The 23,337-nt window shown below is 42.3% G+C and overlaps 1 long non-coding RNA gene across 1 annotated transcript in view; it reads left to right on the top strand.

Annotated features, from left to right (window-relative positions):
- Positions 1-23,084, top strand: part of LOC144579520 (uncharacterized) — a 28,708-nt gene extending 5,624 nt beyond the window's left edge. Inside the window, exons 2-3 of the long non-coding RNA XR_013527267.1 lie at positions 18,532-18,595; positions 23,014-23,084. This is a non-coding gene — a long non-coding RNA (uncharacterized LOC144579520). The remainder of the gene's footprint in view (positions 1-18,531; positions 18,596-23,013) is intronic.
- The last annotated feature ends 253 nt before the right edge of the window (positions 23,085-23,337 follow it).

Raw genomic sequence — 23,337 nt, 5'->3', positions numbered from 1 at the left:
TCCTTTCCTTCTGGTACTGCCATTATGTGTATGTTTGTGTGCTTAACGATGTTCCACATTTTTCTGAGTCTCCCTTCTCTCCCTCCTTCCTTCCTTCCTTCCTCATACTTTCCTTCCTTCCTTTCTTCCCTTCCTTCTTTTCTTCCTCTTTCCTTCTCTCTTCCTTCCTTCCTCCTTCCTTCCTTTCCTTGTCTTTCTTTCCTTCTCCTTCCTTTTTTCTTCTTCCTTGCTTCCTTTCTTCCTTCCCTCCCTCCCTTCCTTCTTTCCTCCCTTCCCCTCCCTTCTCTTGTCCTCCCTCCCTCCTTCACTCTCTCTTTCTTCCCTCCTTCCTTCCTCCTTCTTTTCTTCCTTCCTTTTCTTCTTTCTTCCTTCCCTCCCTCCCTTCCTCCTTCCTTTCTTTCTTCCTTTCCTTCTCCTTCCTTTTTTCCTTCTTCCTTCCTCCCTTTCCTTTCCCTCCCTTCTCTTCCCTTTCCCTACATTCTCTTCCCTTTCCCTCTCTCCCTCTCTTTCTTTCTTTCTCTCCTTCCTTCCTTCTTTCCCTTCCTCCCTCCTTTCCTCCTTCCTTCCTTCCCTTCTCTCTTTCTTTCTCCTTCATTTTTTTCTTCCTCCTTCTTCCTTTCATTCCTTTTCTTTCTTTCTTTTCTTTTCTTTCATAGTGACAGGGTCTTTCTCTGTCACCCAGACTGGAGTGTACTGGCATGATCATAGCTCACTGTAACCTTGAACTCCTAGGCTCAAGTGATCCTCCCTCCTCAGCCTCCAGAGTAGCTAGGACTACAGGCATGTACCACCACACTTGGCTAATTAAAAAAAATTTTTGTGTGTAGAGATAAGGTATTACTCTGTTGCCCAGGCTTGTCTCAAATTCCTGGTCTCAAGCAATCCTCCTGCCTCAGCCTTCCAAAGTGTTGGAATTGCAGGCATGAGCCACCATGCTCAGCTTCTGTTCATTTTTCTGCATTGACTTTTTATTTTTGTTTCTTCATATTGTAAAATCCCTAATTATTTATCTTCAAGTTTACTGATCCAAATCAAATCTACTGTTGAGGCCATCTCATGAATTTTTCATTTTCATTATTGTACTTGTTTACTTGGTCCCATCCGATTCTTTTCAATGTTCTCTACTTGATAAGTCACTGTTATTATACCTCCCTTTAATTTTTAAACATGCTTTTCTTTAGTCCTTTGAAGATACTTAAAACAGTAATTTTGAAGTCTTTGTAAACTATGCCTAACATAGGGGGCGCTTCAAAGATAACTTCTTTCTTTTTTTCTCCTGTGAAGTGACCAAACTTTGTTTCTTTGTGTGTCCTGTAATTTTTACGTTTCAAAGAAGACATCTTAGGTAATATATTGTAGCAAATCCAGACACTGATTCCTGCCCTTCCCTGACTCCCCAGCCGTTTTGTTATTTGTTTGGTCATTTGTTTGTTGTGTGACTTGGGTATGATAATTACGTGAAGTCATTTTCCCTCTCAATTTTCATGCATCACTTATTTGTTGGTGGTTGAAGGTAAGCTTCCTTAGTCAGTTTTACTTCCACTATTTACCACTGGATATGTGTATGGCTGTGAGACTGCCTTGGCAGTTTAGATAATTTACTATTTCCCTCATGTTCAGCCAGAGAGGCAGAGGTTGCAGTGAGCCAAGATTATACCACTGCACTCCAGCCTAGGCAACAGGCAGAGACCCTGTTAAAAAAAAAAGAAAAAAGATGATGTGCATAAAATATCGCTACAGCTCACCATTAACAAAAGATATGCAATTGATTTTGACAAAAGAGAATACTAATTTTAACCTCAATAAGTAAAATGTTATACTCCCCTCAAAACAATTTTTTTATTCTCATTGGTAGATCTGAATTACCAAATATTGTATGCAATTACTATTATGACTATAATTTTGTGGGAAAATTATTTTGTTGCTATATAAAAACCTCAGTTTTGCCTTGATCTGCAAATCCTCAAATGTTTGCTATCTGGCTCTTTGCAAAAACTTTTGTTCACCTGTGAACCAGAGTCTGCAGATACATCCATCATAATGTTTTCAACCCCCTGTGTGATAGTTCCAAAATCCATGTCATAGCTGAGTCTGGTTTTGTTGATTGATTTGTCTCTTGATGGTGCGTTATTTTTTGTTTCATTATGTGTCTCATAATTTTTGGTTGAAAGCTAAAGCTTTATTGTGAAGGCTAGTGGAGACTCAGGTAAATACTATGTCCAGAAGTGGAGATGTCTTTTCTTTAGGGAGGAGCATTGAGACAACTGTGTCAGGTTTTGTTGTTAGTATGGCTACTCTCAAAAAGCACATAATTCAAATTTTTCTAGTATTTTTTTTGCTTAGAGTGGTGGCTGGTTTGTTGGAGAGTTTTTCTCAGTAGCTGTTCAAATTGCAGCTATTGGTCTTCTCTTTGTGCCTATGCCTAAGAGAGGATGTCTCTCTGTGCTTTTACCCTAACTCTTCCAGCAGTAGACTGCTGTTACTTGTTACTGGACACTTGCTATTGTGGTAGTGAGGGGCTTTCTTTATTGTTCTGGCTCAGCCTCACTGTTAGGCAGGTGCTTTGTTCCCGACTCTTAGTCATGGGGCCTTCTAAGTGACCTTGCCCCTCTCCCAGAATAGATAATCTTTAAAGATTTGGAGCAGGACAGTTTCCTGCTCCTCCCCCAGAAATAGAGGGTATTTTATGTTATCTTCACTCAGCTATAATAGGCTTTTATCTGTGCCCTGGAAGTGACATTTTTATGCTCCCTTCCCACTCCTGGTGGTACAGGGTTGGTGTATTGTGTGTTTGTGTGTGTGTGTGTGTGTGTGTGTGTGTGTGGTAGTGGTAGTGGTGGTGTCAGGGTTGCTGGGAAACAGAGTAGAGGATCCAGGCCAGACTTCATGCCTTTCTCACAATGGCTTTTGCTCACCTCCCCAAAGACTGCATGGTGAGCAAGGCTTTCTTTGGTCTCTTGTCCTTCCTCTAATCTTTCTCTTAAAGACCTGATGGAAGTTTGTGGAGAATGACCTGTGAGTAGATGCAAATTTGCTTTGTGTTTGAAGCTCCCAGAAATTCTGAAGTATTACTCTAGGCCACACTGCCTTTCACAGTTCATTAAAAGATAACAGGCTGCCACAATAGATGTTATGTGGAAATGAAAAATACAAGGACTGTGGAGAGAACTGGTTACTTATTACTGAATTGAAAATTTTAAAGAAGGCAAATGGCAATCTTGAGTTTTAGTTTCTTAGATTGAAAGCTTCTATGATTTCCTGAAATAATTTCATATTCCTTGTCACTGTAGGATTGATGTAGTTGAAAATAAAAGGTAGTATCTCCTCTTTTGGGTTGCCTAATTTAAACATAAATGGAATTAACAGCTTTATTATAATTCTTACACAGACATCAGGGCATTCATTGGGAAAGAATGAGACCATGAAAATTTAAATGAGGCACATTTGGATAGATTTAGGACACCTGACCCCCCGCCACATTGAACCTCCCTTGCTAACAGAAGCAGTGCCTCCTCTGATTGGACAAGGGTGGTCCTCTCTACTTCAGAGCTACTATATTGACTTCAACTGAGATAAGGGCACGCTAGTCCTATACCTACCTCTAGTACGTCTAGAAGTCTACTGCCTCTAGACCTGTACCATCCCAATAAATATTCACTGCCTCTAGACCTAATAAATACAGTCAGATCCTAGCATGCTCTAGAAGGACAGACACAAAGTATAACCCAGTGGGAGAAGCCTTCCTTACAGAGAGAAATAACTTTCATGGGAAAGAACCTGGGAGATATGTGTAGGATTGGATTCCTCAGACTCTTTTTTTTCTTATTCTTTGTATTTCTCAGACTCTTGATTAGAGAGGATTGGGTCCAAATTTAGCAGGAGTACATTTGCCAGAGATTCTGAATTCAGTTTGCTGGTGTCTGTCTGTAGATAACAAACAGGCAGGTGAAAGTGACTCTACATCAGGATTTTCCAACCTGTAGCCCATGGGCCACATACAGCCCAGGATGGCTTTGAATGTGGCCCAGCAAAAATTCATAAACTTTCTTAAAACATTACAAAATTTTTTTGTGATTTTTTTTTTAAAGCTCATCAGATATCATAAGTGTTAACCTGTTTTGTGTGTGGCCCAAGACAATTCTTCTTCCAGTGTGGTCCAGGGAAGTCAAAAGATTGGACACCCCTGCTTTACATGTTTGTTTATTTTTATTTTGGGGGCAGAGTCCTGCTCTGTAACCAAGGATGCAGTGCAGTGGTGTGATCATGGCTCACTGCAGACTGGAACCCCTGGGCTTAAGGGGTCCTCCTACCTCAGCCTCCTGAGTAGCTTGGACTACAGACACAGGCCACCAGGTCAACTGATCTTTTTAGTTTTTGTAGGGACAGGGTTTCTCCATGTTGCCCAGGCTGGACATGAACTCATGACTCATGAGCTCAAGCAATTCTCCCTCCTTGGCCTCTCAAAGTGCTGGGATTACAGGTGTCAGCCACTGCACCTGGCTGCTACTTGGTTGTTTTAAACCTGAACTCAGTGGTGGCCCACACTTGGCTACCAAGTGTGATATGTCAGAAATTCTTTGTTCAATGTAGAGAGAGAGTTAGGGAGAAGGGAATATTGGGATGGATTCATGACGTATGACCTGCTTGGCCACTCCTTTGATCTCCAAAAGGGCCTTAGAGAATGTCCCCTTCACCAAGACTTAGAACAATAAACTGGTGAGGAGAGCACTGGCATCCTTGCAAAACACTGTCATGGTTGTCCATTTTCAGCCAGGAAAAAGTGGAACATATAGCAATTCAATAGTTGTAATTGTGGTTTTCCCTCCAACTTCAACAAAGATGAAGCCAGGAGAGGCAGAGGCTTGGTAGTAGCTCTTGGGCAGCAGACAAAAGGATGAGCTACCAGAATAGACACAATAGACATCAGGGGCACATAGCTAATAAGAGTGGATTGATCTGCGGTTGTCTGGTGGTGGCCATTTAAAAGATGTTCCCGTGACTGAAACAGAAGAGCAGCCCACTCCTCTGTCTAGCCTGCTTAGAGCCTTCCTACCCTGTAAAGTCCCCCTACCCCAGTATCTAGGTCCGGTGAATGAAGCCCTGATTTGAGGACACATTATGGAGAATGAGGGCTCCTTGATGAATTCCCACAAGGCCCATCCTGACCAGAATATGTGAGGCTTGGAGTGCTATGCCAAGTTTATAGATTTTGCTCTGGCAGACTTGGGATGAGCATAGATTTGCCTTTTAGATACATGACTCCCTGAGCCGTGTGGTGCATAGACTGAAGGGTAGTTTTTTTTTTTGAGACAGAATCTTGCTCTGTCACCCAGGCTAGAGTACAGTGGTGTGATCTCGGCTTACCGCAACCTCTGCCTCCCAGGTTCAAGCAATTCTCCTGCCTCAGCCTCCCGATTAGCTGAAACTATAGGTGCCCACCACCACGTCCAGCTCATTTTTTTGATTTGTTGCTAGAGATGGGGTTTCACCATGTTAGCCAGGATGGTCTTGATCTCCTGACCTCATGATCTGCCCTCCTTGGCCTCCTCTAGTCTTGTTTTCATCAGCAAGGCTGTGATAAATTGAGTCCTGAGTGGTGCTGGGGCAGGGAGGCAGGTGGAGGTGTTTTTGAGGTTGACCCGTCAGTTCTTGTTGACTGACTGCATGTGGGGCTGGGGGTGAGGGAGAGGCTCAGGAGGACCCTGTTTTTCTGATTGAGGCAGTTGGTCAGCAGAGGTGGTCTGGTAAAGGACATGCAGACTTCTGCTTGAGTTGGAGGGTGTGGGGCTCTCTGAGTGGAACTGAAAGTGTGGAGAGAGCTAGCTGTGTAGGTTAGGAGTTGTATAGAAACTTCAGGCTAAATATAAGGATTTAGGGGACTGCCATGCAGAGGTGATATTCAAGACATTTAACAACTGCTATGGTTTGGAAAATGAGCAGTCATTTTCTTAGAGCATATTAAAATTTTTCCCTTAACTTTTTAGTTCCGATGTTCACATATTCAGTCGTCCTATTCACAAACACCTGGGCGGTGGGACCTTTGAGGTGCCAGAGGATGCCCTACGTGTGCCTCTCTCCCCCGCACCTTGTAGTACAGTCTGCTCTGACATAGATCCTATTCAATTTCTGAAGTTTGTTTCTTTCTCTTTCTCCAGGGAGATTCTGGGGGCCCCTTGGCCTGTGAATATAATGACACCTGGGTTCAGGTAGGGATTGTGAGCTGAGGTGTCGGCTGTGGTCGCGGAGGGGTGCCTGGAATTTATACAGAAATGCGTCTACAGTAATTTATACAGAAATTGCAGTGGTGAATCAGGCTGCCTGTTTGTATTCAGCAGTGTTCTTCAGCTTACTCCTGCATCTGGTGCTGCCCCTGGGCATCCTGGTGGCCCTGTGATCACCCCAGCCCACTCCCCTTTTGTTTCTGAGTCTCATACTAGGCCTCTCCTCCAAACTCCCACTCCTTCTCAATGCTCTTTCTGCAAATCCCAGTTGGAATCCATGGGCCCTCTGGAGATCCACACAGTAGAGCATGGTGGGGAGACTGGGGCCTTGAAAGTGTCCCTGCCTGGTGCTCTGGCCACCTGCCTCAGCTGTGCCTGCACCAGGGCTGTGCTCTGCCTGGTGAGAAGGAGGGATGAACCGATTCCAGCTAGAGGACCAGCCACCCTGCCAGGGGGCCACAGTGACTCATTAATATCTGCGGGAACATCTATCAAGGAAGAGACATCATCAACCGTGAAGCAAGCGTAGATGTGGTTCTGGTTTCAGGACTCCCACCTGAGACTTTGTGAAACCAGCCAGCTGCGCGATTGCTCAGAGAGTGAAGGGGGCCTTACCAGGTCCCTGTAGAGGTGTGAGGCCTGGGACTTCCACTCTGGCTCAGTTGTCTGGGACTGAGAGAAGTTCCCCTGTAGCCCAGTGTGGTTCCATCTGTGAGTGGACAGCCTCTGCCACACCAGCTCTTTTGGGGCAACCCATTCTTGGCACCCCCTTCCTCAGTGCCCTAGTGGTCGCTTTCAGGGACACCACAAGTTGTGTTGAGACAATTATGGAGTGTGGAGTTTTCAGAAATCAACTAAATAAATGTTTGGAGATTCTTGTGTCCTGCATGTCTACTGGCCCGGGTGTTGGGGACGCTGAAGAGAACTTACCTCACGTTAAGCTTAGGAAGATGTTGATGATTCTTTTTAAACTAAAGAGTGAGAGAGGAAGTCTCTGCCTACCCAGTTGTGAGTTGGATGCATGGTTTTAGACAGTTGGGTTTTGCTGCCTATGCTCTCCATGGCCATCAGCATTTCCACATGGAGCTTTGTAGCCGAGTTTGCTAGTTGTTGGGAAGGAGGAAGCGAGAGAGACTGGAAACAAGAGAGGGGTCAGGGCACTACATTTCAAACTGTAACCTCCATTTTCTGCCTATTTCTGTCCCTCCTTCTCCAAGCCTTGAGCACCAGATCACTTTAATCAGGCTCTATGGAAAGTGGAGGGCTGAGGGTTAGGGAGATGATGGGTTGGGGTGCTTGCGAATTCTGGCTCATTTCCCTGTGATCCCAGGTTATTTCTCTGGTGTGATGCAGAGCACACTATTGCTTCCAGTTTCCCTCTTTGTTTATGAAACTTTGAAGTTGCCGCCTCCTTTTAGAAGAGGTACCAAGAGTAGCTTGGCTGTAGAGACCCCAACCCAGACGGCACCCAAGGTATTAAGAAGCAGACACCTAGATAGAACAGCAAAGTGGGACTATCCGGGGGCCAACTGCCTTCTGAGCTAAGAGCCTCAGGGGGCTGACAGCATTCTGGTCAGAGGGCCTTGAGCAGAATCTGACCCATGTATTTATTCTCTCTGAACAGGTGATTATTATGAACAAACAGGTATTCTGTGTTTTCTCATAGAACCAAGGTAAACTAGCTAGGCAGCTGGTGCCTGCTTACCACTGATCAAGGACAAACTAGAAAATATTTTCCACGAGGGAGCCACAGGGGCAGGGTCACATATTTCATGCTTAAAGAATTGTTTTAACTGGTGTATGATATACGTATACTGTTTTGCTACTCTAGAATGCCCCAAGTAGTTTTCCACTTGAGGTGGGGTGGGCTAGGTTTTCCTTGCCACTGTTCTTAGCAAACAATATAGTCCATTGTATACTCAGCATTTTTCAACAATGAAAATACACTCAGCATTTCTCAGCAGAGAGGATTAGTGTGTTTTGCATGTGGAAAGACGGCACATCTGAATATTTACGTGAATAAAGATTGGTAGAGGCTGGACAGTGGCTCACACCTGCAATCCAGCACTTTGGGAGGCTGAGGAAGGCAGATTGCTTGAGCCCAGGAGTTCGTTGCCTCCAGATTTTTTCTGCAGCCTCCTGGATACGGTGCCATCCCTATTAGGATCAAGAGGGGTCCAGCATGACATCTTATGCCAATACAATCCTGTCTTAATTACCATACCTTTATAGTAAGTCTTGAAATCCAATAGCTATCTGTGTTGGTTAATTCTAGGTCCTATATGGATGAATCTCAGAAACGATGTTTGGAAAAACTATGTGGAGGGTAAGACGCCAGACACAAAAGAGCATTTGCTGTATGGCTCCATTTGTCTGAGGTTCGATAACATGCAAATCTAATCTAATAGTAATGAGAACACTGGTTATCCACCAATCTCTACCTTTTTTTTTTTTTGAAACAGAGTCTGACTGTTGCCCAGACTGGAGTGCAGCAGCATGATCTCAGCTCACTGCAACCTTGACCATGCAGGCTCAAGCAATCCTCCCACCTCAGCCTCCTGAGTAGCTGGGACTACAGGGATGCACCAACATGCCCAGCTAATTTTTGTATTTTTAGTGGAGATGAGGTTTCACCATGTTGTCCAGGCTGGTCTTGAACTCCTGAATACAGATTTGATAAACATTTCATTAATTCTTTTATAAAATTTGATTATAATGTATTAATTAGTGGAGTCCTCATGACATAAACATTTCCCATTAGGCCCATCTCCAAACACTTTTGCCTAGGGGATAAAGTTTCCAACACATAAACTTTGGAAACACAGTGAAACCGTAGTAAGGGGTAAGGTGGATCCTGGTTAATCTGACCTAACAGGATTCTTGTTTAAGATAGGCCAGAGTGATCAGACATCACCTGGGGGATGGGAGAGCATGAGGAATCTGATCAGATCATGAGGATAATCAGATATCAAGAATGGGAGTTCTGGCTAAATGAACTTAGCAGAGTTCTTTTGCTAAAAGTAGATTTTACAAGGAAGTACACAGACAGACCTAGGAGAAAGTTTAGAAGACTGACTCAAGTTTGGCCAGGCAAATAACTTTGTCACCACTCAAAGTTTTATATATGAATGTTTATTGCATCTGTATTTATAATAGCCAGGATCTGGAAACAATCCAAATGTCAACAGTTGAGTGATAAACAATGAAATAGTACTCAGCAATAAAAAGAAGAAATGTTTGTCAATTTAAAAATAAATAAAAAGAAAAAGCGAATAACATTTAAAAAATGAGAAAAGAATAAAAATAAACTATGAATATACACAATGACATGGATGAAATTTAAAAAAACATTATGTTGAGTGAAAGAAATCAGAATCCATCAATTTAGATTGCAAGCAGTCTTCCAAGTTAGCCAAACAATTGAGGACTTTCCTATTGCTGGTTAGAGACTGTCCCTCATCACACGTTTGTCCTTTATGACTTCTTTGGTGCAAGTGCTATGTCTTCACTTAATGATCTTTAAGGTTCCTCCTATAGGTCAACAGCATGAGCTTTAAAAGCTAGCTTTACTGGCCGGGCGTGGTGGCTCATGCCTGTAACCCCAGCACTTTGGGAGGCTGAGGTGAGCGGATCACCAGGTCAGGAGATCAAGACCATCCTGGCTAACATGGTGAAACCCCATCTCTAGTAAAAATACAAAAAATTTAGCTGGGTGTGGTGGTGGCTGCCTGTAGTCTCAGCTACTCAAGAGGGTGAGGCAGGAGTATTGCTTGAACCCAGGAGGCAGAGGTTGCAGTGAGCTGAGATTGTGCCACTGTACTCCAGCCTGGCTGACAGAGCAAGACTCCGTATCAAAAAAAAAAAAAAAAAGCTAGCTTTACCTTTCACACATATTACTTTCCTGCAGGTCACCAGTTGCAAAACAGAAATTTCAGACGACTGAGGACTTGGGTCTTGAGTACCCAGAGGAGTAATGAAAAGGAAAGAACGAAGATTCCCAAGTCCCCCAACTTCTTTTTTCCCCTACATTTCTATGTGATTGCCTTATCTAAAAAAGTCAGGTGTCTCACAGCAAGGGGTATGGGAAGAGAAAGGAGTACCCAAAGAGATTCTGAGATCAACTTCATCACCAGATATATTAGAAATTTATCAAAATCTGGGCTAACTCCTGTCTTTGCTTAGGCATTTTGTTTCAAACAAAAAGAGTGATGTGGAAATTTCAGATCAAGAGATCTATAAATCTCTAGATAATATTCTATTATCTATTTTTTAAAAGACACAAAATGATATTGTAGGGTCATTAAGGAATAGCCAGTAAAGAACTTGCTTTCCCACTATAAACAATTAGAAAACTGGACTGAATAAAATAAATAACTTCAGATATCAGGATGATGGGCAGTATAGGACTGTGATCCTAGAGAGAAGGAAAACAAGTGAAGTGAGTTCTATAATTATATTGGCCTCCTTTGTGGAGGCAATTTTCAGATGGCACAGATGGAAGCCGAAACAGAACACTGATGTCACTGAGAGGAGACAGAGACTGGAGTTCAGGAAGGCTAGGTATCTGTGGTTTGCAGGTCAGAATACTGTACAGCAGGGTTGGCAGACTATGATTGTGGACCAATTCAAGACATAGTCTTTTTTTGTACAGGCCTAAGATAAGAATGATTTATATATTTTTAAAATATTTGTTTTTAAAAAAAGAATATAGCAGAGACTATGTGTGGTCTAGAAAGCCTCAAGTATTTACTATCTAGCTATATAGAGAAAGTTTGCCAAACCCTGCTATATAGGATGAAGATATGCAGAGAAAGTTCCAGAAATCTGCAGAGCACTCCCTTTTAGTCTTTGGCTGAATGTTAATTTGCACATCAATAGGGTAAATTTTGAGGCGACTATGCAAAGAACAAATGCCAGGGAGCCACGAGCTGAGCAATTCTCAGAACTCACACAGTACTGGGAGACATTAAAGTTTCATCCAACCAGAGAGGAGGGATCTCACTGAATACTTCGGTGGTCAGTAGAGATCCTACAAGATTCATGCCTTAATATCAAGGGTAAGGAAGCTGGTACGATTTGGCTCTGTGTCCTCACCCAAATCTCATCTTGAATTGTAATCCCATGTGTCTATGGAGGAAGCTCGTAGGGGGATGGTTTCCCCCATGCTGTTCTCATGATGGTGAGTGAGTTCTCATGAGATCTGATGATTTAAATGTATTTGGCAGTTCCCCACTTGCTTGCTGCCCTCCTGCCACCATGTAAGCCATACCTTGCTTCCTCTTTGCCTCCCACCAGAATTATAAGTTTTCCAAGGCCTCCCCAGCAATGTGAAAAAACCTCTTTTGTTTGTAAATTACCCAGTCTCAGGTGGTTATTTTTTGCAGTTTGAAAATTGACTAATACATAAAATTGGTACTGGAAGAGTAGAATACTGCTATAAAGATAACCTGAAAATGTGGAAGCAACTTTGGAACTGGGTAATGCACAGAGGTTGGAACAGTTTGGAGGGCTCAGAAGAAGACAGGAAAATGTGGGAAAGTTTGGAACTTCCCGGAGACTTGTTGAATACTTTGACCAAAATGTCGATAGTGATATGGACAGTGAAGTCCAGGCTGAAGTAGTCTCAGATGGAGATGAGAAACTTCTTGGGAACTGGAGCAAAGGTCACTCTTGCTATGCTTTAGGAAAGAGACTGTTGGTATTTTGTCCCAGCCCTAGAGACCTCTGGAACTTTGAATCTGAGAGAGATGATTTAGGGTATCTGGTGGAAGAAATATCTAAGCAGGAAAGCATTCAAGAGGTGACCTGGCTTTTTCTAAAAGTGTAGAGTCAGTCATATGCATTCAGAGAGAGATGATCTGAAATTGGAACTTATGTTTAAAAGGGAAGCAGAACATAAAAGTTTAGAAAACTTGCAGCCTGACCATGCAGTAGAAAAGAAAAATCCATTTTCTGGGGAGAAGTTCAAGCCAGCTGCAGAAATTCACATAAGTAATGAGGAGCCAAATGGTAATAGCCAAGATAATGGGGAAAATGTCTCCAGGGCATGTCAGAGATCTTCCTGGTAGCCCCTCCCATCACAGGCCCAGAGGCCTAGGAGGGAAAAATGGTTTTGCAGGCCAGGCCCAGGACCCTGCCACTCTGTGCAGCCTTGAGACATGGTGTCCTGTGTCCCAGCTGCTGAAGCTCCAGCCATGGCTAAAATGGGCCAAGGTACAGCTCAGGCCATTGCTTCAGAGGGTGCAGCTTTCACATGTGTTGGGCATGTGGGTGTGCCAAAACAAGAGTTGAGGTTTGAGAACCTCCACTTAGATTTCAGAAGATGTATGGAAATGCTTGGATGTCTAGGCAGAAGTCTGCTGCAGTGGCAGAGCCCTCATGGAGAATCTCTTCTATGACAGTGCAAAAGGAAAATGTGGGGTTGGAACCCTCACACAGAGTCCCCATTGGGGCATTGCCTAGTGGAGCTGTGAGAAGAGGGCCACTGTCCTCCAGACCCCAGAATGGTAGATCCACTGACAGTTTGTACCGTGGGCCTGGAAAAGCACAGGCACTTAATGCCAGCCCATGAAAACAGCCATGGGGAGTTGTGCCCTGCAGGTCCACATGGGTGGAGCTGCCCAAGGCCTTGGGAGCCCACCCTTTGCATCAGTGTGCCCTGGATGTGAGACATGAGTCAAAAGATATTATTTTGGAGCTTTAAAATTTAAAGACTGCCCTGTTGGGTTTCAGACTTTCATGGGGCCTGTAGGCCTTTTGTTTTGACCAATTTATCCCATTTGGAATGGGAACATTTACTCAATGCCTGTACTCACATTTTATCTAGAAAGCAACTAACTTGTTTTTGACTTTACAGGCTCATAGATAAAAGGTACTTGCCTTGTCTCAGATGAGACTTTGGACTTGGACTTTTTCAATTAATGCTGGAAGGAGTTCAGACTTTGGGGAACTGCTGGGAAGGCATGATTTTTTAAAATTAGTTTATTTTTTTTGAGACACAGTTTTACTCTTTTGCGTAGGCTGGAGTGCAGAGTCATGATTTCAGCTCACTGCAAGCTCTGCCTCCTACATTCAAGTGATTCTCATGTCTCAGCCTCTCAAGTCGCTGGGATTACAGGTGTGTGCCACCATGCCCAGCTAATTTTTGTATTTTTAATAGAGATGGGTTTTGCCATATTGGATAGGCTGGTCTCAAACTCCTGGTCTCCCGTACTCGATCCACTTCAACCTCTCAAAGTGCTGGGATTGCAGGTGTGAGCCACTGCACCTGGCCCATGAGTGGTTTTTAAATGTTGAACAGAAATGATACTGATGGAAATTTGTATCTGTACAAAGAAATGAAGTGGGCCAAAAATGATAGTTTTGTTAGTAAATATTAAAGACTTAAAATTCTAAAATTTATTTCTTTTTTATTTCTTTTTGAGATAGTCTTGCTCTGTTGCTCAGGCTGGAGTGCAGTAGCACGATTATGGCTCACTGCAGCCTCGACCTCCCCAGGCTCAGGTGATCCTCCCCCCTCAGTCTCCCACATAGCTGGCACTACAGGCACACACCACTGTGCCCATCTAATTTGTTTTAAATTTTCTTTTCTTTTTTTTTTTTTTGAGACAGAGTTTCGCTCGTGTTACCCAGGCTGGAGTGCAATGGCGTGATCTCGGCTCACTGCAACCTCTGCCTCCTGGGTTCAGGCAATTCTCCTGCCTCAGCCTCCTGAGTAGCTGGGATTACAGGCACGCGCCACCATGCCCAGCTAATTTTTTGTACTTTTAGTAGAGACGGGGTTTCACCATGTTGACCAGTATGGTCTCGATCTCTTGACCTTGTGATCCACCCGCCTCGGCCTCCCAAAGTGCTGGGATTACAGGCGTGAGCCACCGCGCCTGGCCCGTTTTAAATTTTCTTTAAAAAATTATATCAAATGTGAAGTGGTATACTATGTATTAGTCTGTTTTCATGCTGTTGATAAAGACATACTTGAGACTGGGCAATTTACAAAAGAAAGAGGTTTAATTAGACTTACAATTTCACGTGGCTGGTGAAGTCTCATAATCATGGCAGAAGGCAAGGAGGAACAATTCACATCTTATGTGGATGGCAGCCGGCAAAGAGAGAGCTCGTGCAAAGAAAATCATTTTTTTAAACCATCAGATCTCATGAGTCCCATTCACTATCATGAGAACAGCACAGGAAAGACTCACCCCATGATTCAATTATCTCCCCCTGGGTCTCTCTCACAACATGTGGGAATTATGAAGCTGCAAGATGAGATTTGGGTGGAGACATAGAGCCAAACCATATCAATATTTGAAGGTAAGTTGTAATAATTTAAAGACATATTGAAAACACTCAAGCAACCACTAAAAAATAATATATGTGTATTATTTTATGTATTCCATTTAATCTATGTGTATTCCATTTTGAAGGTAAGTTGTAATAATTTAAAGACATTGAAAACACTCAAGCAACCACTAAAAAATAATATATGTGTATTTTTTATGTATTCCATTTAATATATGTGTATTATTTTTTGTATTCCATTTAATCTCCTAAACTGATATAAACAAACAAATAGTTAATCCAAGATTTGGCAGGAAAAGAGAAAAGATGGGTTAGAGAACAAGCGGAATAGAGAAGAAATAGCAAGATGGTAGACTTAAACTCAACCACATAAATAATTACATGAAGTGTAAAGAATCTGAATAATCCAATAAAAAGGTACATTAGATTGAAAAAGAAAGATCCAGCTGTATGCTGTCTACAGGAAATTCCCTTTCTTTTTATTTTTTTGAGACAGAGTCTCTCTCTGTTGCCCAGGCTGGAATGCAACGGTGCAATCATGGCTCACTGCAGCCTCAACCTCTTACACTCAAGTGATCCTCTCACCTCAGCCTCCTGAGTACCTGAGACAACAGGCAAGCACCACCACACCTGGCTAATTTAAAAATTTTTTGTAGTGATGAGGTTGTACCATGTTTCCAGGATGGGCTTGAACTTCTGGGCTCAAGTGATCCTCCTGCCTTGGCCTCCCCAAGTTGGATTTACAAGTGTGAGCCACTGTGTCTGGCAGGAAATGTGCTTTAAACATAAGGCCCAATTAGATTTAAAGTAAGAGGAAGAAAAATTGTATACTATGCAAATACTACTAATAAGAAAGATATAAGGCTATATTAATATTAGAAAAGTAGCCTTCTGGAAAAGGAAGCTAGCCACACACAAAGAGGGACATTTCATAATGATAAAATGTGTAATTCATCAAGAACACATAACAATCCTAATTACAGAATTTCAACAAAAGCAATAAAGCAGGAATGAACAGAACAGCAAGGAAAAATAGACAAATCCATAATTATAATGAGAGATTTCAACACTCCTCTCTTAATAATTGATAGAACAAGTAGATAAAAAAATCAGTAAGGATACTGAAGACTTGAACAGCACTATTAAACAATTTGCCTTTGTTGACATGTGTAGAATACTTCATCTAACAACCACAGAACACATTCTTTTCGAGTGCACATGTAACGTTTCTCGAGAAAGATCATGTCCCGAGCCATAAAACATTAATAAATGTAAAATGACTGAAGTCATTAATAGTATGGTTTCTGATGAGAATGGAATAAAAAAGTAACAGAGATATTTCAAAAAAATCCCCGAATATGTGAAAATTAAAGAATACACTTCAAAATAATGTATGTATCAAAGATAAATCACAAGGGAAATTAGAAAATATTTTGAACTGAGTTTTGATGAAAACATTAAAAAATGAATTTTATGGGATGTAGCTTAAAGCAATGCTTAAGACAGAAATGAAGCAAGATTTTAAATTCATTATCCAAACTTCCACTTTAGAAAACTAGAAAAAGAAAATTATTCTCAAATGAAAAAGAGGAAGGAGGCCAGGCACATTGGCTCACACCTGTAATTCCAGCACTTTGGGAGGCTGAGGAGGGTGGATCACGAGGTCAGGAGTTGAAGACCAGCCTGGTCAAGATGGTGAAACTCCGTCTCTACTAAAAATGCAAAAAGTAGCCAGGCATGGTGGCAGTCACCTATAATCCCAGCTACTCAGAGGCTGAGGCAGAGAATTGCTTGAACCCAGGAGGTGGAAGTTGCAGTAAGCCAAGATCATGCCACTGCACTCCAGCCTGGGTGAGAGAGTGAGACTCCATCTCAAAAAAAAAAAAAGAAAAGAGGAAGGAAATAAAGACTGGAATGAAAATCAATGAAATAGTAAGTGCATAAAAAAATAGAGAAGAAACTCTCAAACATGTTCTCATGATCACCTTACACTCTCAAAAATTATTGAGAATCCTAGAATCTTGTTGATGTGTTGTATATCTATCAATGTTTACTGCTTTAAAATTAAAACAAATTAAAAATGGACTTTATTATTTATTTAAGAATAAAAATAAACTCATACATGTAAGCATGAATGACAGGCTTTTATGAGAAAAACTATATTTCCCACAAGAAAAAATTATTGAAAAAATGGTATTATCTTTCAAATTTTCAAATTTCTTTAATGTCAAGCTTAATGTTTCTTCTGTATGATTGTTTTGATTGAAGTATATGAAGAAAACCTACCTCATACAGATATATAGTTGGAAGTGGAGGGGTAGTTTAAAAGCCTTTTCAAGTAATTGTACCTTTTCAAATTACTGCTTATACTCAGCCAGAACTTGACAAGTGGTAGATTTTTGTAATGTAGAATATAAAACTGTTTGAAATTTTGTACTCCTTACATTAAAATCAGTTGGCCCTTCACGTGAATGCACCTTTTACTCATGCATAACTGTAAAATCATTGGAAAATATTGGTTCACTTGGTTATGTAGATTTTCCAAAAGTTGCCACATTTCATTTTACAGTATTGTACAATATCAAAAAAGAATTGCCTTCACTCCTATTATCACCACTGTCATCAGAAAAGTCTTTAATTACTGGAAAGCTGTTGTGTTCATGCTACCACATACAAATTTTCTAAAATTCAAATTTTCACTTGAAAACTCAAATTTTATCACTGGCAACAAATATTGTCAGTCAGTTTTCTTAAAGTTGCAGATTCTAACTTAGTTTATTTTTGAGAAAATGCCTGCCAAATACTTAGGCTAAAATAATGACGGTTCTATTATTCATTCTTTTAAAGTAAGAATGATGTCCCTGATAAAACCAGCTAGTTCAGTTCACAACTCAAACAACTAACTGCACAAGTATTTTCTTGAGTCAACATCATACTTCTGTGTACAGCAGCAGTGCTTTATGCATACTCACCATTTCATCACACAAAATGAGTAAATGCATGTGCATTAAAAGATCAATACTTAATAAAGTAATAATTTTTACAAAGATTATTTATAAGAAATATATATATGCTATGTACGAATCCCAGTAAGGATGAGTTGTTGGCCCCCAGGGTAGAATATAATCATCTTCCTACCAAATAGCTAGTTGGTTTCCTTCAGGAATGTAGCACATCAAGGGCTTGGCATTGCTCTCTGATGCTGACAGATTGGACATTAAGAGCAGTAGTAGTTAGATCACCTTTGGTGAGAGGAAACCTGTGCTGTTTTATTGGGTGAATGAATAGCCTCCAATCCTGCCAACACAACTATACTCTTTTCCTGAGCACAATGTTCAAATGCAGAGGTTGACATGGAGAGGAGCTAGCTGACCTCTACTGGAGGAGTCATCCTATCCACTTGGCTATTGAATGCTTCCTCTGCAGCAGATGCCCATTGGTGGGCATTGGTATGAGATTTTAAAAAGCCACACATTTTGTTTCCACTCCCTTAGGTCTAGCCATATGCTTCTTCCCCAGATGTTTGAATTTTGCTCTTTCTAAGGCCCAACCAACCAGACAAGCCATTCATCACTGCTTGAGGGTCCATATATATTCTTACTCAGGCCACTTCTCCCTTTACAACATGTTGAAAACCAGATGTACTGTTTGAAGCTCTACTTACAGGATTTCCCCTCCCCGCTGTCTTTTAGGGCCACTCATGAATGGGGGATTGTGATGGTTGATTCTGAGTGATAACTTTATTGGATTGAAGGATGTAAAGTATTGATCCTGGGTGTGTCTGTGAGGGTGTTGCCAAAGGAGATTAACATTTGAATCAGTGGGCTGGGAAAGGCAGACCCACCCTTAATTTGGGTGGGCACCATCTAATCATCTGCCAGCATAGCTAAAATAGAGCGCAGGCACAAAAACATGAAAAGATTAGAGTGGCCTAGTCTCCCAACCTACATCTTTCTCTTGTGCTGGATGCTTCCTGCCTTTGAACATTGGACTCCATGTTCTTCATTTTTAGGACTTGGACTGGCTTTCCTTGCTCCTCAGCTTGCAGATGGCCTATTGTGGGACCTTGTGATCATGTGAGTTAATACTTAACAAACTCATATATATATATATGTCTCCTATTAATTCCATCCCTCTAGAGAACCCTGACCAATATAGATTTTGGTACCAAGAGTGATTCTAAAGGAACAGAATGTTAAGGATGGAGTTCTTTTATTAGTTTTGGGGTTTCTGGAGTTGGCTGCTTAATATGATTAGACCCAAAAATGCGGAAGACTCTACTTCTAATATTTTGGAGAACACAGATAATCCTTGGCATGAACTGTTTAGAGAGTTATGCAAAATAAATGCATTTGACACTCCTGATTCACTGCTTGTGAGAGTTAAGGGGTTTAGTGACTCTATACATAATGCCTTTGATCATATGTGGAGAACCAAGGAACATAATGAAGCTGATTGGTTGCTCCTAAGTTCAGTAGACAAAGCGATGAAAGAAAATCATTCTAACTGGAATTCTAACTCCCAGCTTCAGAAGCAGAGACTGAGCCTCAAATCTGCTAAGATTGCCCTGAGTGAGAATCTTATCTTCTGTAGAGAAAGAGCTGAAATTGTGGAAAAACAGATACAAGCTCATATCATGTGAGTGGCTGACCTGCAATGAAATGTACATGCACAGCCTCGCTATTGTCTACTGTTAGAGTGAGGGCATTGATTGGAAAGGAATGGGACTCTGCAACTTGGAATAGGGACTTGTGGGAGGACCCTGATGAAGCTGGGGACACTGAGTTTGTAAACTCTGATGAATCTTTTTGTCCAGGAGGAACAGCTTCCCCATCCTCAATAGTGGCAATCTCCCCTCCCTGACCCATGCTGCCATTGGCCTTTCCACTTTAGTCTAAGGAGATAAACCCTGTGCTGCCCAAGGCAACAGTGATGGCCTCCCCTGAGGCAGTTGCCAGGCGAGATAATGTTGATTCTCCTCAGGAGCCACCCCCAACACCCCCATTTGCTACTAGACCTATAACTAGACTAAAGTCGCAGTGGGCCCCTAGAGATGAGATTGAGAGTCTGACCCAAGAGAAGGTACACTACACTCAAAAATAGCTGCTTGAGTTTTCTAATTTATATAAGCAGAAATCTGGAGAACAGGCAGGGGAATGGATATTAAGAATGTGGGATAATGGTGGAAGGAACATAGCATTGGTTCAGGCTGAATTCATTGATTTGAGCCCACTAAGTAGGGACTCTGCATTTAACGTTGCAGCTTGGGGAATTAAAAAAGATTCTAATAGTTTATTTGCTTGGTTAGCTGAAATATGCATTAAAAGATGGCTCAGCCAAGATGACCAAATAGCAACAGCTCTAGAGTGCACTTCCCAGTGAGAACGCAGAGGGCGAGTGATCACTGCATTTCCAAATGAGTTTTTACTGCCCACAGACCAGGAGATTCCCAGGCGGAAAAGTGCCATGAGTCTCCAGCATGGCTGTTTCAGCCAGTGCAGTGGGTCTCCACACAAAAACTCACAAAAATCTGGGCAGCCGTTTTAACTGTTGCCTGGAATGCCTGGGAGACAGAGTTGCCCATTCAACTGAAAAAAGGGGGCTGAAACAGGGAGCCAGGTTATCTGGCTTGGCAGGTCCCACCCCCACAAAGACCAGCAATCTGAAACACTCTGGATTGAGAGTTTCACAGCTAGCACAGCTGGACCTGGGATGGTCCAGCTCTGTGGGGGGAAGGGTGTCCACCATTACAGAGGCAGTCTGCCATTTCCGAGGCAATTGGCAATTACCGAGGCAGTCTGCCATTACAGAGACAGTCCACCATTACTGAGGCAGTTCTAACTATACACATGTACATGCATGTTCATTGCAGCGCTGTTTACAATAGCAAAGACTTGGAACTAACCCAAATGCCCATTGATGATAGACTGGACAAGGAAAATGTGGCACATATACACACCATGGAATACTAGGCAGCCATAACAAACGATGAGTTCATGTCCTTTGTAGGGACATGGATGAATCTGGAAACCATCCTTCTCAGCAAACTGATACAAGAAAAGAAAATCAAACATTGCCTGTTCTCACTCATAGGCAGGTGTTGAACAATGAGAACACATGGGCACAGGGAGGGGAGCATCACACACTGGGGTCTGTTGGGGGGGACTAGAGGAGGGACAGTGGGGAGTAGGGAGTTTGGGAGGGATAACATGGGGAGAAATGCCAGATATAGGTGATGGGGATGGAGGCAGCAAACCACATTGCCATGTATGTACCTATGCAACAATCCTGCATTTTCTGCACATGTACCCCAGAACTTAAAGTGCAATAAAATATATTAAAAAAAAAAGATGGCCCACTGTGAGTGAGGTGGAAATGCCTGATTTCTTTTTGTTTAATGTAGAGGAAGTGATCCAAAAGCTTAGGGAGATTGGGATGGTGGAGTGGATTAGTCACTTTAGATCTACTCATCCCAGCTGGGAGTATCCAGAAGATAAACCCTTGACCAATAATACCTTGTGGAATAGATTTGTGAGTGCTCACCAACGGGTGACCTCAGCAGAGGAGGATTTTAATAAGCAAGTGGATAGGATGACCCATTCTGTGGACACTACTCAACCTCTTTCTCCAGCCACCCCTCTGTCATCGCCCAATGGGCCCATGAACAATGTGACCTTGATGGCAGAGATGGAGGTTACATATAGGCTCAGCAATATGGACTTCCATTCACCAAGGCTGACCTGGCTACGGTCACTGCTGATTGCCCAACTTTCCAGCAGCAGAGACCACTGCTGAGCCCTCAGCATGGCACCATTCCTCAGGGTGATCAGCCAGCTACCTGGTGGCAGGGTGATTATACTGGACCTCTTTCCTCATGGAAAGGGCAGAGGTTTATTCTCACTGTAATAGACACTTACTCTAGATATGGGTTTGTCTCTCCTGCATGCAATGCTTCTGCCAAGGCTACCATCCATGGACTCATGGAATGCCTTAATCACCATCCTGGTATTCCACACAGCATTGCCTCTGACCAAGGCACTCACTTAATGGCTAAAGAAGTGTGACAATGAGATCATGTTCATGGAATTCACTGGTCTTACCATGTTCCCCATCATCCTAAAGCAGCCGGATTGATAGAATAGTAGAATGGCCTTTTGAATTCACAATTGCAACACCAACTAGGTGGCAATTCTTTGTAGGGGTGGGGCAAAGTTCTCCAGAAGGCTGTGTATGCTCTGAATCAGCGTCCAATATATGATACTGTTTCTACTATAGCCAGGATTTATGGGTCCAGGAATCAAGGGGTGGAAGTGGCAGTGGCACCACTCATCATCACCCCTAATGATCCACTAGCCAAATTTTTGCTTCCTGTTCCCACAACATTACGTTCTGCTGGCCTAGAGGTCTTAGTTCCAGAGGGAGGAATGCTGCCACTAGGAGACGCAAAAACGATTCCATTAAACTGGAAGTTAAGATTGCCACCTGAACACTTTGGGCTCCTCCTATCTTTAAGTCAATAGGCTAAGAAGGGAGTTACAGTGTTGGCTGGGGTGATTGACCTGGACTATCAAGATGAAATTAGTATACTACTCCAAAACACAGGTGAGGAAGAGTATGTATGGAATACAGGGAATCCATTAGGGTATCTCCTAGTATATTACCATGCTCTGTGAGTAAGGTCAATGGGAAACTACAACAGCCCAATCCAGGCAGGACTGCAAATGACCCAGACCCTTCAGGAATGAAGGTTTGGGTCACTCTGCCAGGAAAAAAGCCACGACCTGCTGAGATGCTTGCTGAAGGCAAAGGGAATACAGAATGGGTTGTAGAAGAAGGTAGTCATCAATACCAGTTACGATCACATGACCAGCTGCAGAAACAAGGACTGTAACTGTCATGAGTATTTCTTCCTTTGGTTAAAAACGTGTTTGTGTATGTGTACACTTGTACTAAGAAAATGCCTTAATTGATTGCCTTTTTCCTTTATCATGTGACATAAGATTTATTCACTTCATAACAGCATTTAAGTATTGTTAACTTTATGCAATAGTATTTTGATTGGGGATTGGTGTGTTTCCAGTTGTATAAAAGATAGCTGTATTATGTTAGGTGAAATTATGACCTTATTATTATCTTTATTTGAAAATTATGTGTGATCTAAGGAGATGTTTATGGGTTCAAGTTGATGAGGGGTGGACTTGTGATGATCAATTCTGAGTGTCAACTTGATTGGAATGACGGATGCAGAGTATTGATCCTGAGTGTGTGTATGTGAGGGTGTCGCCAAAGAAGATTAACATTTGAGTCAGTGGGCTGGGAAAGGCAGACCCACCCTTAATCTGGGTGGGCACCATCTAATCAGCTGCCAGTAGGGCTAGAATATAAAGTAAGCAGAAAAACGTGAAAAGACTAGACTGGCCTAGCTTCCCAGCCTACATCTTTCTCTTGTGCTGGATGCTTCCCGCCTTCGAACACTGGACTCCATGCTCTTCAGTTTTAGGGCTTGGACTGGCTTTCCTTGCTCCTTGGCTTGCAGACAGTCTATTGTGGGACTTTGTGATTGGGTGAGTTAATATTCCTTAATAAACTTCCCTTTTTATATATACCTATTCTATTAGTTCTGTCCCTCTAGAGGACCCTGACTAATACAGGGATACAATGCAATAGCAGCCAATTTTCAGCTGTCGCAGGATTTTAAATTCATTTTTGAAGCAGGCACAGGGTCTTTTTCCTTTAGCCAGGATGTTCCCCGTGAGCTATGAGTGTGAACTGGGGAGAGGTTTCAATGCATCATAAATAGGTGACATGGGGGTCTAGT

Source organism: Callithrix jacchus, chromosome 15, assembly GCF_049354715.1.
Source record: "Callithrix jacchus isolate 240 chromosome 15, calJac240_pri, whole genome shotgun sequence".
Taxonomy (NCBI): Eukaryota; Metazoa; Chordata; class Mammalia; order Primates; family Cebidae; genus Callithrix; species Callithrix jacchus.
The sequence above is the reverse complement of the archived record's forward strand: the minus strand, read 5'-3'. Positions and strand labels throughout refer to the sequence as shown.